The following is a 12,632-nucleotide window of genomic DNA, read 5'->3' as shown; positions in this document are numbered from 1 at the left end:
AAAACGTACCGCTTCTGCTGTTTCTTGTCCTACTTCTGAGGATGTCCAATTCGCAACTCCAACTATAACACAAAATAAGAAAAAGAGCAAAACAGAAAAAAAACCTGAACAAAACATAAAGTTTTCAGACAATATTAAAACATATATGTATAGATAATCACTCTCCTCCTTTTTGCCTCAACAGTCAGCAAGTTGAAAGTCAGCATGTTGGATGAAATTCACCCACATTTAGAAGACAGAACAACAAAATATTGCTGCACTAAATTGAGGAAAAAATTAGCTGTACAAATTAATTTACAAATTAAATTAACCAATATGGATTCTGAAAGTGATTCATCCACTTTTTAATTTTTATGCTAATCATAAGCATTTATGTATAATACAATTTTACAACGGAATTTAAACAGCTTTAATACTCGTTTACTTATGTTACAGTTGTTAATCAATCAATACACACCACAAATTATTTGTCTTCAAGAAACTAATTTTAAAGATTCCACCTGTATGAATCTGAAATCTTTTAATTCATATTTTAAAAATAGGGATAATGCTAGTCACGCTTCAGGTGGCGTTGCCATTTATGTAAAAGAACAAATAATATCCAAAGAAATTCCTCTAAGCACAAATCTGGAAGCTGTAGCTGTACAAATTGGTACAACACAAAAAGTTAACATATGTAATATATACCTCCAAATTATAACCTAGAAGAACAACATCTTGTAAACCTAATAAATAAATGGACATAACACTAACTGGGGTTCCTTTAAAACTACATCTACTGGAAAAAAGATTGAAAATATAGTGAACACGTTAAATCTTGCAATACTAAATGATGGTAGTAGCACCCTCTTAAACTTATCGACAGGGACATTTTCTTCTACAGATATCTCACTGTGTACGCCAACTCTTTAAACAAATCACAATTGGTACGTAGAAAAAGACTTATATGGGAGTGATCACTACCCGATTTTAATAGAAAAACACTTGATTAAATTTACGCCAGTTAAGCCTGATCCGAGATGGACGTTAGACAAAGCTGACTGGTGCCTTTTTCAAGAAATTATCCGTAGTGAATCTTCCATGATTTGTTTAGATAATACAATAGACGAAATAATTCTACAATTCAATAGAATCATAACCGAAGCAGCTATAAAAGCAATAGGAAAAACAAAGTTCATTGAAAGAGATAAAGTTACTCCCTGGTGGAATGAAGAATGTAAAGAAGATTTAATTGAACTTAAAACGAGTAGGGTTAGAGCCAAACTGGTTACCACAAGATCTAAAAGACAATCCTGGATAAAATATGTACAAACGATCAATAATTACACACCTGTATCAAAAGTTTGGAGGAAAATAAAGAATATAACAATCTCGAGTTCATATCAAGGAATATATTCATTAGAATTAGACAATAAATCATTAACAACAGACCATGAAGAAATAGTGGAAAAAATAGCCGAAACATTCCAGTTAACATCCTCAAATTCTAAGTATGATAAAGATTTCCTAACATATAAAGAACAAAAAGAAAGTATTCCTATCAACATAGTAAACAATAATGAACCTATAAATGTACTTATCACAATCAGAGAACTAAAAGAGATGTTAGATTCTTTAAAGGACACATCTCTAGGCCCGGATGACATTCCAGCTTCTTTTCTGAAACACCTACCTGAAGAAGCAGTAGAAATTTTATTAAAATATACAATCGTATATGGACTAAATATGAATTTCCCCGATTATGGAAGCCTGCTATAACTATTCCCATCTTAAAACCTAATCAACCAGCAAACAAAGCAGATTCTTATCGTTCTGTCTCTCTAACTTGTGTCATGTGTAAACTTTTAGAAAAAATTATAAATACATAAACGTTTATTGTGGTGTCTGGAAGAAAATAACCATCTGATTAATGAACAATCTGGATTTCGTCCCTTAAAATCGGCCATCGACAACTTAGTAGATCTAGAAACGCATATTAATAACGCTTTCTGCAACAACCAGAAATGTATTGCAATTTATTTTGATTTGCATAAAGCATTTGATATGGCCTGGAATCACAAAATAATATCAACACTGGAATCATCGGGTTATCAAGCAAATATACTCATTTTCTCCTAAATAGAAATTTCAAGCTAAAAGTAAACGGTCTTCTATCTAATGTGAAATATCAAGAAAATGGCACACCTCAAGGCTCGGTGATCAGTCCGCGCTATTTCTTATAGCTATTAATGATATAATCAAATCAATGAATAAACCCATTCAAGCCAGACTATATGCGGATGATCTCATAATATTCTTAAAGTGAAACAATATACAGAGTATGGCCAAATTACTACAAGATCAACTCGATAAATTTATATCTTGGTCTAAAAATAGTGGTTTTCAATTTGCTTCACCCAAAACTACCTGTATCCTATTTTCAAAGAGACCAAAGCAGATAAAGGAGATACCTACTTTAAAATTTGGAGGTCAGAGACTTGACTATGTAGAAACAATTAAATATCTAGTATAAGTCTAATATTTGATCAAGCTCTAACCTGGAAAGAACATATAAATATATTTCAGCAGTATGTCAAAAAAGACTAAACCCCTTGAAATGTCTTTCTGACACAAACTGGGGAGCGGACGGTAGAACTCTACTCGTACTCACATTATAAAAAAATCGGATCTGTTCCAAGATTGATTATGGATGCCAAGCTTACTCATCTGCTTCAAAAACAAATCTAAAAGTTTTAGATATCGTTCAAAACAACGCTCTTAAGAAAGAAACAAATCGCCATATAATTATTTCTAAATATCAAACCTTAATTTCTCAATTTTCCTCATTCGAACAGTAGTCCAGGGCGCATCTGTTTTGAGATGGACGTTGAGAAGTGACTCAAATTTTTTTGCAGAAATTGCTTGAAAAAAACTCAAATAATAATATTTAAGTTATCCTCCCACTCAAAATGGTCCGGAACATTGTTTAAATAATCAAAATGTCAAAAATATGAAGGAAAAATTCGATATTTTTATTGGTTTTTTGATTATAACTTTAAAACTATTCATTTCTGAGAAAAGTTGTACTGACATAAAAGTTGCGTAATTAAATTTCCTACAATATAGAATTGGTTAAAAATTTAAAAAATAGTCAGCCTTGTTGCAAAACAGCAATAATTGCGAAAAAAACCATACAAAAACAAGTATTCGCATTTTACGTTTTTCAACCATTTATGCTACACTTAGGTCCTTCATATTTTACCCAGAAAAACTTTACGATATAGTAAAACAACACTGTAAATTTCATTAAGATCGATTTAATACATTTTGCAAAATAAATTTTGCAATCCAGCTTTCGCAAAAAAAATTCATTTTTTTAAAATGTTGCAGGACTGAAAATACAGCAGATAGCAAGTTGAATTTTTTTTGCTTATAGAAGTGTACTGTACCTTTTTTACAATTTGCAAAATTAAAATCGATTAATTACCACCGCGTGAGGAAATTTTTTTAAATTTTTTTTTTTTATTAACCCCACATTTATTACAATCTATCTATACAATCTAAACCTAAATGTTTAGGTAGATAACAGACAATAAGTAATAGGACTGACAATAATTATAGGAATGACATGTAGGGAGGCATCCAGTGATGCACCCCTTTTTTAAAACTTAGCCTACAACACTGACTATTTCTGACATAAACTTATACACATTAATTTAGTACCTATTGTTCACTTAACTCTAACGGAACTTTTCGTTTTAACCTACGAACAGTACACGGTTTATTCACTAAATTTTTTGCTAACACGTTTGGATGCACTTTAAGTTTTTCTGTATGTTTTTTCGCGCACTTTTTGATGTCATCTTTGACGTATGGTAGTCCGGCGTCCCGATGGATGGCTTCATTGGTTATGAACCATGGAACTCCTAGTATTGATCTCAATATTTTGGACTGAAATCTTTGTATAATTTCAATGTTGGAATGTGCGGCGGTTCCCCATAATTCTATCCCATAAGTCCACACTGGTTTTAGGATGGATTTGTAGATTAATATTTTATTTTCAGTTGATAGTTTTGATTTTTTGCCCAACAGCCAATATATGGTTCTTAACTTATGACCCAGTTGTTTTCGCTTAGTAAATATATGCTTCCTCCAGTTTAATCTTCTGTCCAAGTACATACCTAGATATTTGACTTCATCCCCTTGTGGGATTCCTTTACCGTTTAAGTATACAGCCGGACATGTTTCCCTACGCGTGGTAAATGTTAGGTGTAGCGATTTGTTTTCATTAATTTTGACTCTCCATTTTGTCATCCATTGTTGAATTTTATTTAGATTATTTTGTAAGATTTCTGAGGCTATTTTGGGATTTTTGTTCGATGATAGTATTGCCGTATCATCCGCAAATGTGGCTGTAGTGATATGTGTATCTGTCGGTAAGTCAGCAGTGAATATAAGGTATAATATAGGTCCTAGTACACTTCCTTGGGGCACCCCAGCGAGAATTTGTTATATGTTTGTGTATTCATTCTCATACTTTACCTGGAAGTTTCTGTTGGTGATATATGACTTTAAGAGTATATAGTAATTTGTAGGTAAATTCTGTTTTAGTTTACATAATAGGCCTTTATGCCAGACTTTATCAAATGCCTGACTTACGTCCAGAAATACCGCCGAGCAGTACCTATTATTTTCAAAGTCCTCGTTGATTCTCTCTACAATTCTATGTACCTGTTGTATTGTTGAATGTTGTTTTATAAACCCAAATTGGTGTGGTGGTATTAGTTTTTTGTTTTCTATTATAGGCATTAGCTTAGTAAGTGTCAGCTTTTCAAAAACTTTGGATACCACTGGAAGAAGACTAATAGGACGGTAGGACTGTACATTTTCTGGTTCTTTTCCTGGCTTTAGTATCATTGTTATTTGTGCTAGTTTCCACTGTGATGGGAAATGACCTAGTCTCATTATAGAGTTAAATAACTGTGTCAGAAATTGGAAGCCTTTCTCTGGGAGTTGCTGAAGAGTTTTTCCTGTAATCAGGTCGTATCCTGGAGCTTTTTTTGGATCGATGTTGTGTTGTATAATATTTTTTACCTCATTTTTTGTGAATCTTTTTTCAGGAAGTTCTAGTTGATAAGGTTTTGTGAGTATCGAAATAATTTCTTCTTCAGTTTGTAGTGAGTAATTTCCCTCATTTGGTGTAAAGACTTTTTTAAGGTGTGTCGCAAATGTTTCGGCCTTTTCTAGAGGACTTCTCGCCCATTGTCCTGTTTGTGTTCTTAGTGGTGGGACTGTATAGTTCTGCCTTTGTTGAGTCCTTGTGGCCTTCCATAACGAGTAGTCAGTAGCTTGAGTTGCATCTAGTTTTTGTAGGTATTCCTCAAAGCTTGCATTTTTTTCTGCTATTATCAATTTTTTTTAGGTCTTTTTGTGCTTTATTGAGGTTTGTTTTACTTTGAGGTGATCTTGATAATTGCCATTGTTTTCTGAGTTTTCTTTTCTCAATTATTTTTTCATGTTATTAAATGTCTTTCATGTATTAAATTAAAATCGATTAATTACCACGGCGTCAGAAAATTTTTGAAATAAACAATAATTTTTGGTGCTACGCGCAGGACAGCGGTGTTCGATTCACACAAGTTGATTTCCACCAAAATTTCTTCCAATCTTCATCTAATATATTATTTTCTTACTCTATATTTTGCTTAGTGTTGCCCAAAAACGGTCTTGGTCTTGCAGTCTTGGTCTTGTTCTTGCGTTTTCGCAAGACCAAGACCAAGACCGCCTAATTTTAGCAAGACCAAGACCAAGACTTAGCGTGCAAGACTTAAGCAAGAACAAGCTAAGCCTGCGAGACTCTTGCGTCTTGCGGTTAGAACTGAAGGTCGTTTTAGGGAGTATATAGGAGAATAAAATATTTTGCACGTTCTTTAACAGTAGACGATTTCTTTGCTCTGAACTTAATGGTCCAGGTTTTTGGTACGAGTGTACCAATCAAACTGTGTTTTTAAATACATATTTTCTTAACATTCTGTTTTTTAATTCATTCGTTTATGTTGGATAATAAAAAACTTAGGTACATTTTTAACTATAGCCATGTTTTTCATCAATGCAGGGTGTTTTAAATAAGTATGGTAACCTTACAGGGTAATTCAGCACGAAAAATAATGACAGGTTGATTTATAAACATAGGTATGTCCTATTAGAGGTAAAATTCAATAGCTACACTTTGTACTTGATGAGTTTTTCCATGAACACAATTATTGGATATTGAGAAGTTAATGAATTTATCTCCATAAAGTATTATGACGTTGGGATTCAAAATGAAATAGGTAATGAATACAATGTTAATAAATAATTATTGAGTAAATAAGTTTATATAAAACAGTTGCCTCTATAGAAAATCACATGTGATAGAAACAGAAGTAATGTTATTGTTAACATCAACATCCATTTTATATATACAAAGGTACCTATACAAAATTTTGCTGACTTACAACTACTAACAATCAAAAATAACAGTCTATTCTTAAAAAAATGAACAATAAGTTTCGTTGTTTGAAAATAAATGCCATTATTTTCGGCGACAGCCAAAAAAGTCGCCTGCTTAACTGCAAAATCGATAATGTTACCCATTATGTAAGCGTTGGCTATCTGTTACAAAGAAATTTAAACCCATATTTTTTTACTCAATCGCCGAACAGATAATGCACACGAATAATATACAGTTTCAACAATACAATATAACACACAAGTCGCCTGCTGAATCGCAAAATAGATTATGTAAGATATTTGCTACAAAGAAATAATTTAAGCTCATTTCTTTAATCAATCGCCGAATAGATAATGAACACAAAAATAATAAACAGTTAAGTATGTTTAATAATGTATTGTTTGAAAGATCACTAAATAATATTATGTATTACCGATTCGGCACTCCAGATTGTAAGGAAAAATTCACTAAGGGCAATAATAAGTTTTAATGAGTTTTACCTTGAAACCGAAATTCACAATCATGCACTTAGTGAAGTATACCATAAATTTTCTCAGCAATTAGAATAGAGCCGCAGGTGATTTCTTCAGGGCTGGACAGTACCGTATTGAGTTCAAATTGATGAAAATGTCAAAATCTCAAAAAAGTGCACTTTGTGAGTTTTACCCCTAATAGGAGGGTATGTCCGCAAATGCTTCGTTTCCCAAATAGGGTTAATAAAATTTTTCTTACAAACTCAGGATTTATTTATTGCTCTAAAACCGGTTGAGATATGCAAATGAAATTTGGTGAGTTTTATGAGGTAGTTATTGCGCATTTTTGACATACAATTAAGAATTTAATATTCACCATTGGCATGCATACGTGACATGACTCGTTTGTTTAGAAATACCCCTTAAAATTTGCCATACTTATTTAAAAACACCCTCTATTAATGAAAAACATGGCTAGTTGATAAAATACCTAACTTTTTTGTTATGCAACATAAGCGAATGAATCAAAAACAAAATGTTAAGAAAACATTAGACTATAGTTGGGTTTTAATTTCAGTATTTTATATGCTAGAATATTCCACAAAATAATGCGAACTTTAAGAAAAAAACACAGTTTGATCGGTATACCCGGTACCCGGTATACAATGACACTTCACATGTCTAGCAACAATATTTTTCCAGCGATATTGTTAAAGAATACGGCTCTATAGCCTTATATATAAGGCTAACAAGTGAGATATTGAAGAGTAAGTTTCACTCTGCTTGTGAAGCAGCTGACGTGCCATCAAATCTGAAACCCATACTGGTCTGTCCAACCCAACGTAGTGGATAAAAATTAGAACTGGCATTAACATACTGTGCAGATCTGTCACCGAATTGAATGCTTTTCAAATCACAGATAGTGAATAGCAAATACACTAAAAAATGCATGTTTCTAATAAACTTTAGTTAGTTAGAATATGGGCACGGATCACTTACACTGTGAGTTCAAACCCCACCCGGTGTCAGATATTTATTAATTTGGTTGGTTTTTCCTATGGCTATGATATTCAATCTTAACATGTACCTACTCTGTTACGTTGTTCTAAAATATGCAATATTCTAATGGGCAACTGCGAGACTTGCAAGACTCTTGCTGCAAGACCAAGACCAAGACCAAGACCGGAAGCGCAATACCAAGACCAAGACCAAGACCAGGTGTACTGGCGCAAGACCAAGACCAAGACTATCTAAGTCTCGTCTTGGTCTTGCATTTGGGCAACACTAATTTTGCTGTATTTTAATATTTTAATTCCACAAAAATCAAACTAATTTTATTATTGTTTGTGAAATATTGTTTAAACAATTGCATATGTTTACAAATAATAAACTTTTATTGTCTAAGTTAAAATATATGAACAAAGAAAGTTTTTGCTAAAAGAAGTGTTATTTCAAAGGATAGAGTATGTGTTTTTATTTTGCAATAAACAACTTTATTTATTTATATCGAAATGTAATAAAAATTAAAATGAATCAATCATTATCGAAGGTCATTGGAATGCCTAATCAGAGCAAACTATCCGCTGTCCTGCGCGTAGCACCAATAATTAATGTTTATTTAAAAAAATTCTTGGCGCCGTGGTAGTTAATCGATTTTAATTTTATAAATTGAAAATGAAAGTTACAGTACACTTCTATACGCAAAAAACATTTAACTTGCTATCTGCTTTATTTTCAGTCCTGTAACATTTTGAAAAAATGAATATTTTTTGCCAAAGCTGGATTGCAAAATTTATTTTGCAAAATCTATTGAACCGATCTTAATTAAATTTACAGTATTGTTTAACTGTATCATAAAGTTTTTCTGGGTGAAATATGAAGGTCCTAAGTGTAGCATAGATGGTTGAAAAACGCAAAATGCGAATACTTGTTTTTGTATGTTTTTTTTCGCAATTATTGCTATTTTGAAACAAGGGTGACTATTTTTAAAATTTTTACAATTGTATATTGTAGGAAATTTAATCACGCAACTTTTACGTTAGTACAACTTTTCTCGGAAATAAATACTTTTAAAGTTATAATCAAAAAACCAATAAAAAAATCGAATTTTTCCTTCATTTTTTTTTACATATTGATTATTTAAACAATGTTCCGGACCTTTTTGAGAGGGAGGATAACTCAAATATTATTATTTGAGTTATTTTCAAGCAATTTCTGCAAAAAAATTTGAGTCACCTCTCAACGTCCAAATGTACTAATAATTTTACAGTTGCGCCCTGGTCTACAGTTATTCACTGATGGATCAAAGACTAAATATTGTGTAACTACAACTACATAACAACTCACATTGTAAAATGCGTTTTAAAAAATGCTTACTTTCGGGTTTAATTTGCAATAACTTTTTTGTTTATAAACATTTTTTGATTTAGAAAATCTCATTTTAAAGAGCAATTATTATTTTCAACAAAATTGGAATGAATGAAAAAGTCGCTAGGGCTATGTTTGTTTAAATGTTATTAAAAAAAAACATGACGCAGTAAAAATTTCGATACTCACAAGATGGTACGCTTATTCTATTGACTTTCCCTAGATTATCCAATTGAAAAATACGGAGCAGTGATTTTTTGACTTTTCAAGCAGCTAGGTACTTTTCGGCTTCGTTTCCTGGTGTAATGTACTTCTTTAAGTAATATTAGGTACATCCTTAATAATTATAAGTATATTTAAGTAACATACTTAATAAATATAAATAAATTACACAAATTGTTGTTGAAACTTTAATTACAAGTAAAATTATGCACAACCTTATGAACTTTATCTACTGCAAAATTAATGAAACATTTTTCTCGGTGTACCAACCAATTCCACACGTTGGAAGGTCACAACGACAAGGGGATATAGCTCAGTGGTAGAGCATTCGACTGCAGATCGAGAGGTCCCCGGTTCAAACCCGGGTGTCCCCTTCTTATTTTGTTTTTAAATAATTTATTTTTAAATAATATATGTATTACTATGTTTATATGGGATTAAAATACCGTTATTAATTGTAACGGATTTTACATTTTTCACTATCTTAATGTTTAAGGACATAAGCGCAAAATGTCGCCTGTCAAAATGTTCAATGTGTTCATTATTTTCGAATCCTGAGAAAACTAATAAATATTTTTGAAAAATTTAAACGCAGAATGAAAGATTATGTCAGTACTGAGGATCAAAAGTCCCTGAAAACTGCTATAATGTTTATTTTAATAAGTTACAGGGGCGAAAAAAAGAGAAAATTTAGTGTGACCTTTAATTTCAAATATTTCATTTAAAAGACAACTTTTTGGTTATTCTAAGGGACTTTCGGCCCTCGGTAATAATGCAATATTTCGATTGCAGTTTTCTCAGGATTCGAAAAACATGAATACATTTAAAACACATCGAACAAATTGACAGATGACATTTTGCGCCTATACCCTTAACGTTTCGATTTAGAGAAATTTTAACATGTTAATTTTCTCAAAAAATAATTAATGCATGGTTATAACAACAAACCTACAAGATTTACATTAGAGCAGAAGGATCAGATATTAAACAAGTGATGGCGTTTAAATATCAAGCGGAAATATCCAGTGCCGAGACCAAACGAATAGAGCAAACAGAATCTCAGGTTTCCCAAATGAAACAATATGGAGAAATCAAAATACCGGGGATAAATGAAAGGCAGAATTTACAAAACAGTAATCAGACCGATAATGACACACGCAGCAGAAACTCGTCCTGACACAGAGAGGACAAAAATAGTGCTAGAAACAGCACAGATGAAATCTCGTAGAAAATATTAAGACATTATAGTCCAGGGCGCATCTGTTTTGAGATGGACGTTGAGAGGTGACTCAAATTTTTTTGCAGAAATTGCTTGAAAACAAATCAAATAATAATATTTGAGTTATCCTCCCTCTCAAAAAGGTGCGGAACATTGTTTAAATAATCAAAATGTCAAAAATTGAAGGAAAAATTCGATTTTTTTCTTCGTTTTTTGATTATAACTTTAAAAGTATTAATTTTCGAGAAAATTTGTACTGACAGAAAAGTTGCGTATTTAAATTTCCTACAATATAGAATTGGTTAAATATTGCGAAAAAAACATACAAAAACAAGTATTCGCATTTTACGTTTTTCAACCATTTATGCTACACTTAGGACCTTCATATTTCACCCAGAAAAACTTTATGATACAGTAAAACAATACTGTAAATTTCTTTAAGATCGGTTTAATAGATTTTGCAAAATAAATTTTGCAATCCAGCTTTCGCAAAAAAATTCATTTTTTCAATATGTTACAGGACTGAAAATAAAGCAGATAGCAAGTTGAATTTTTTTTTGCTTATAGAAGTGTACTGTACCTTTCATTAGCAATTTTCAAAATTAAAATCGATTAATTACCACGGCGTCAGAAAATTTTTGAAATAAACAATAATTTTTGGTGCTACGCGCAGGACAGCTGTGTTCGATTCACACAAATTGATTTCCACCAAAATTTCTTCAAATCTTTATCTAATGTATTATTTTCTTACCCTATATTTTGTTGTATTTTAATATTTTAATTCCACAAAAATCAAACTAATTTTATTATTGTTTGTGAAATATTGTTTAAACAATTGCATATGTTTAAAAATAATAAACTTTTATTATTTAAGTTAAAATATATGAACAAAGAAAGTTTTGGCTAATAAAAGTGTTATTTCAAAGGATAGAGTATGTGTTTTTATTTTGCAATAAACAAATTTATTTATTTATATCGAAATGTAATAAAAATTAAAATGTATCAATCATTATCAAAGGTCATTGGAATGCCCAATCAGAGCAAACTATCCGCTGTCCTGCGCGTAGCACCAATAATTAATGTTTATTTAAAAAAATTCCTGACGCCGTGGTATTAATCGATTTTAATTTTGCAAAATGGCGAATGAAAGGTACAGTACACTTCTATAAGCAAACAAATTTTCAACTTGCTCTCTGCTTTATTTTCAGTCCTGTAACATTTTGAAAAAATGAATTTTTTTACGAAACCTGGATTGCAAAATTTATTTTGCAAAATCTATTGAACCCATCTTAATGAAATTTACAGTATTATTTTATTGTATCATAAGGTTTTTCACGTTGAAATATGAAGGTCCTAAGTGTAGCATACATGGTTGAAAAACGTAAAATACGAATACTTGTTTTTGTATGTTTTTTTCACAATTATTGCTATTTTGCAACAAGGGTGACTATTTTTTAAATTTTTAGCCAATTCTGTATTATAGGAAATTTAATTACGCAACTTTTATATTAGTACAACTTTTCTCGGAAATAAATAGTTTTAAAGTTATAATCAAAAAACCAAGAAGAAAATCGAATTTTTCCTTAATTTTTTTTATATTTTGATTATTTACACAATGTTCCAGACCTTTTTGAGAGGGAGGATAACTCAAATATTATTATTTGATTTATTTTCAAGCAATTTCTGCAAAAAAATTTGAGTCACCTCTCAACGTCCAAATGTACTAATATTTTTATAGATGCGCCTGGTCTATTACGGGACAGAGCTACAATAACAGATATAGGATAGAGATGAAAGATGGAGGACTATAAGAACTGGGTAAAAAACAGATGAGTAGAATAAAACGACTACATAAGCCAAATGATAACAAATAGAGTAG

At 31.4% G+C, this 12,632-nt stretch overlaps 1 non-coding gene across 1 annotated transcript; it reads left to right on the top strand.

The window, feature by feature from the left end:
* Positions 1 to 9,836: 9,836 nt before the first annotated feature.
* On the top strand, positions 9,837 to 9,908 carry Trnac-gca (transfer RNA cysteine (anticodon GCA)). The gene has a single exon. It is a non-coding gene; the product is annotated as a tRNA-Cys (tRNA).
* Positions 9,909 to 12,632: the final 2,724 nt, after the last annotated feature.

Source organism: Diabrotica virgifera, chromosome 8 (genome assembly GCF_917563875.1).
Source record: "Diabrotica virgifera virgifera chromosome 8, PGI_DIABVI_V3a".
In the NCBI taxonomy this organism is placed as follows: Eukaryota; Metazoa; Arthropoda; class Insecta; order Coleoptera; family Chrysomelidae; genus Diabrotica; species Diabrotica virgifera.
The sequence above is the reverse complement of the archived record's forward strand: the minus strand, read 5'-3'. Positions and strand labels throughout refer to the sequence as shown.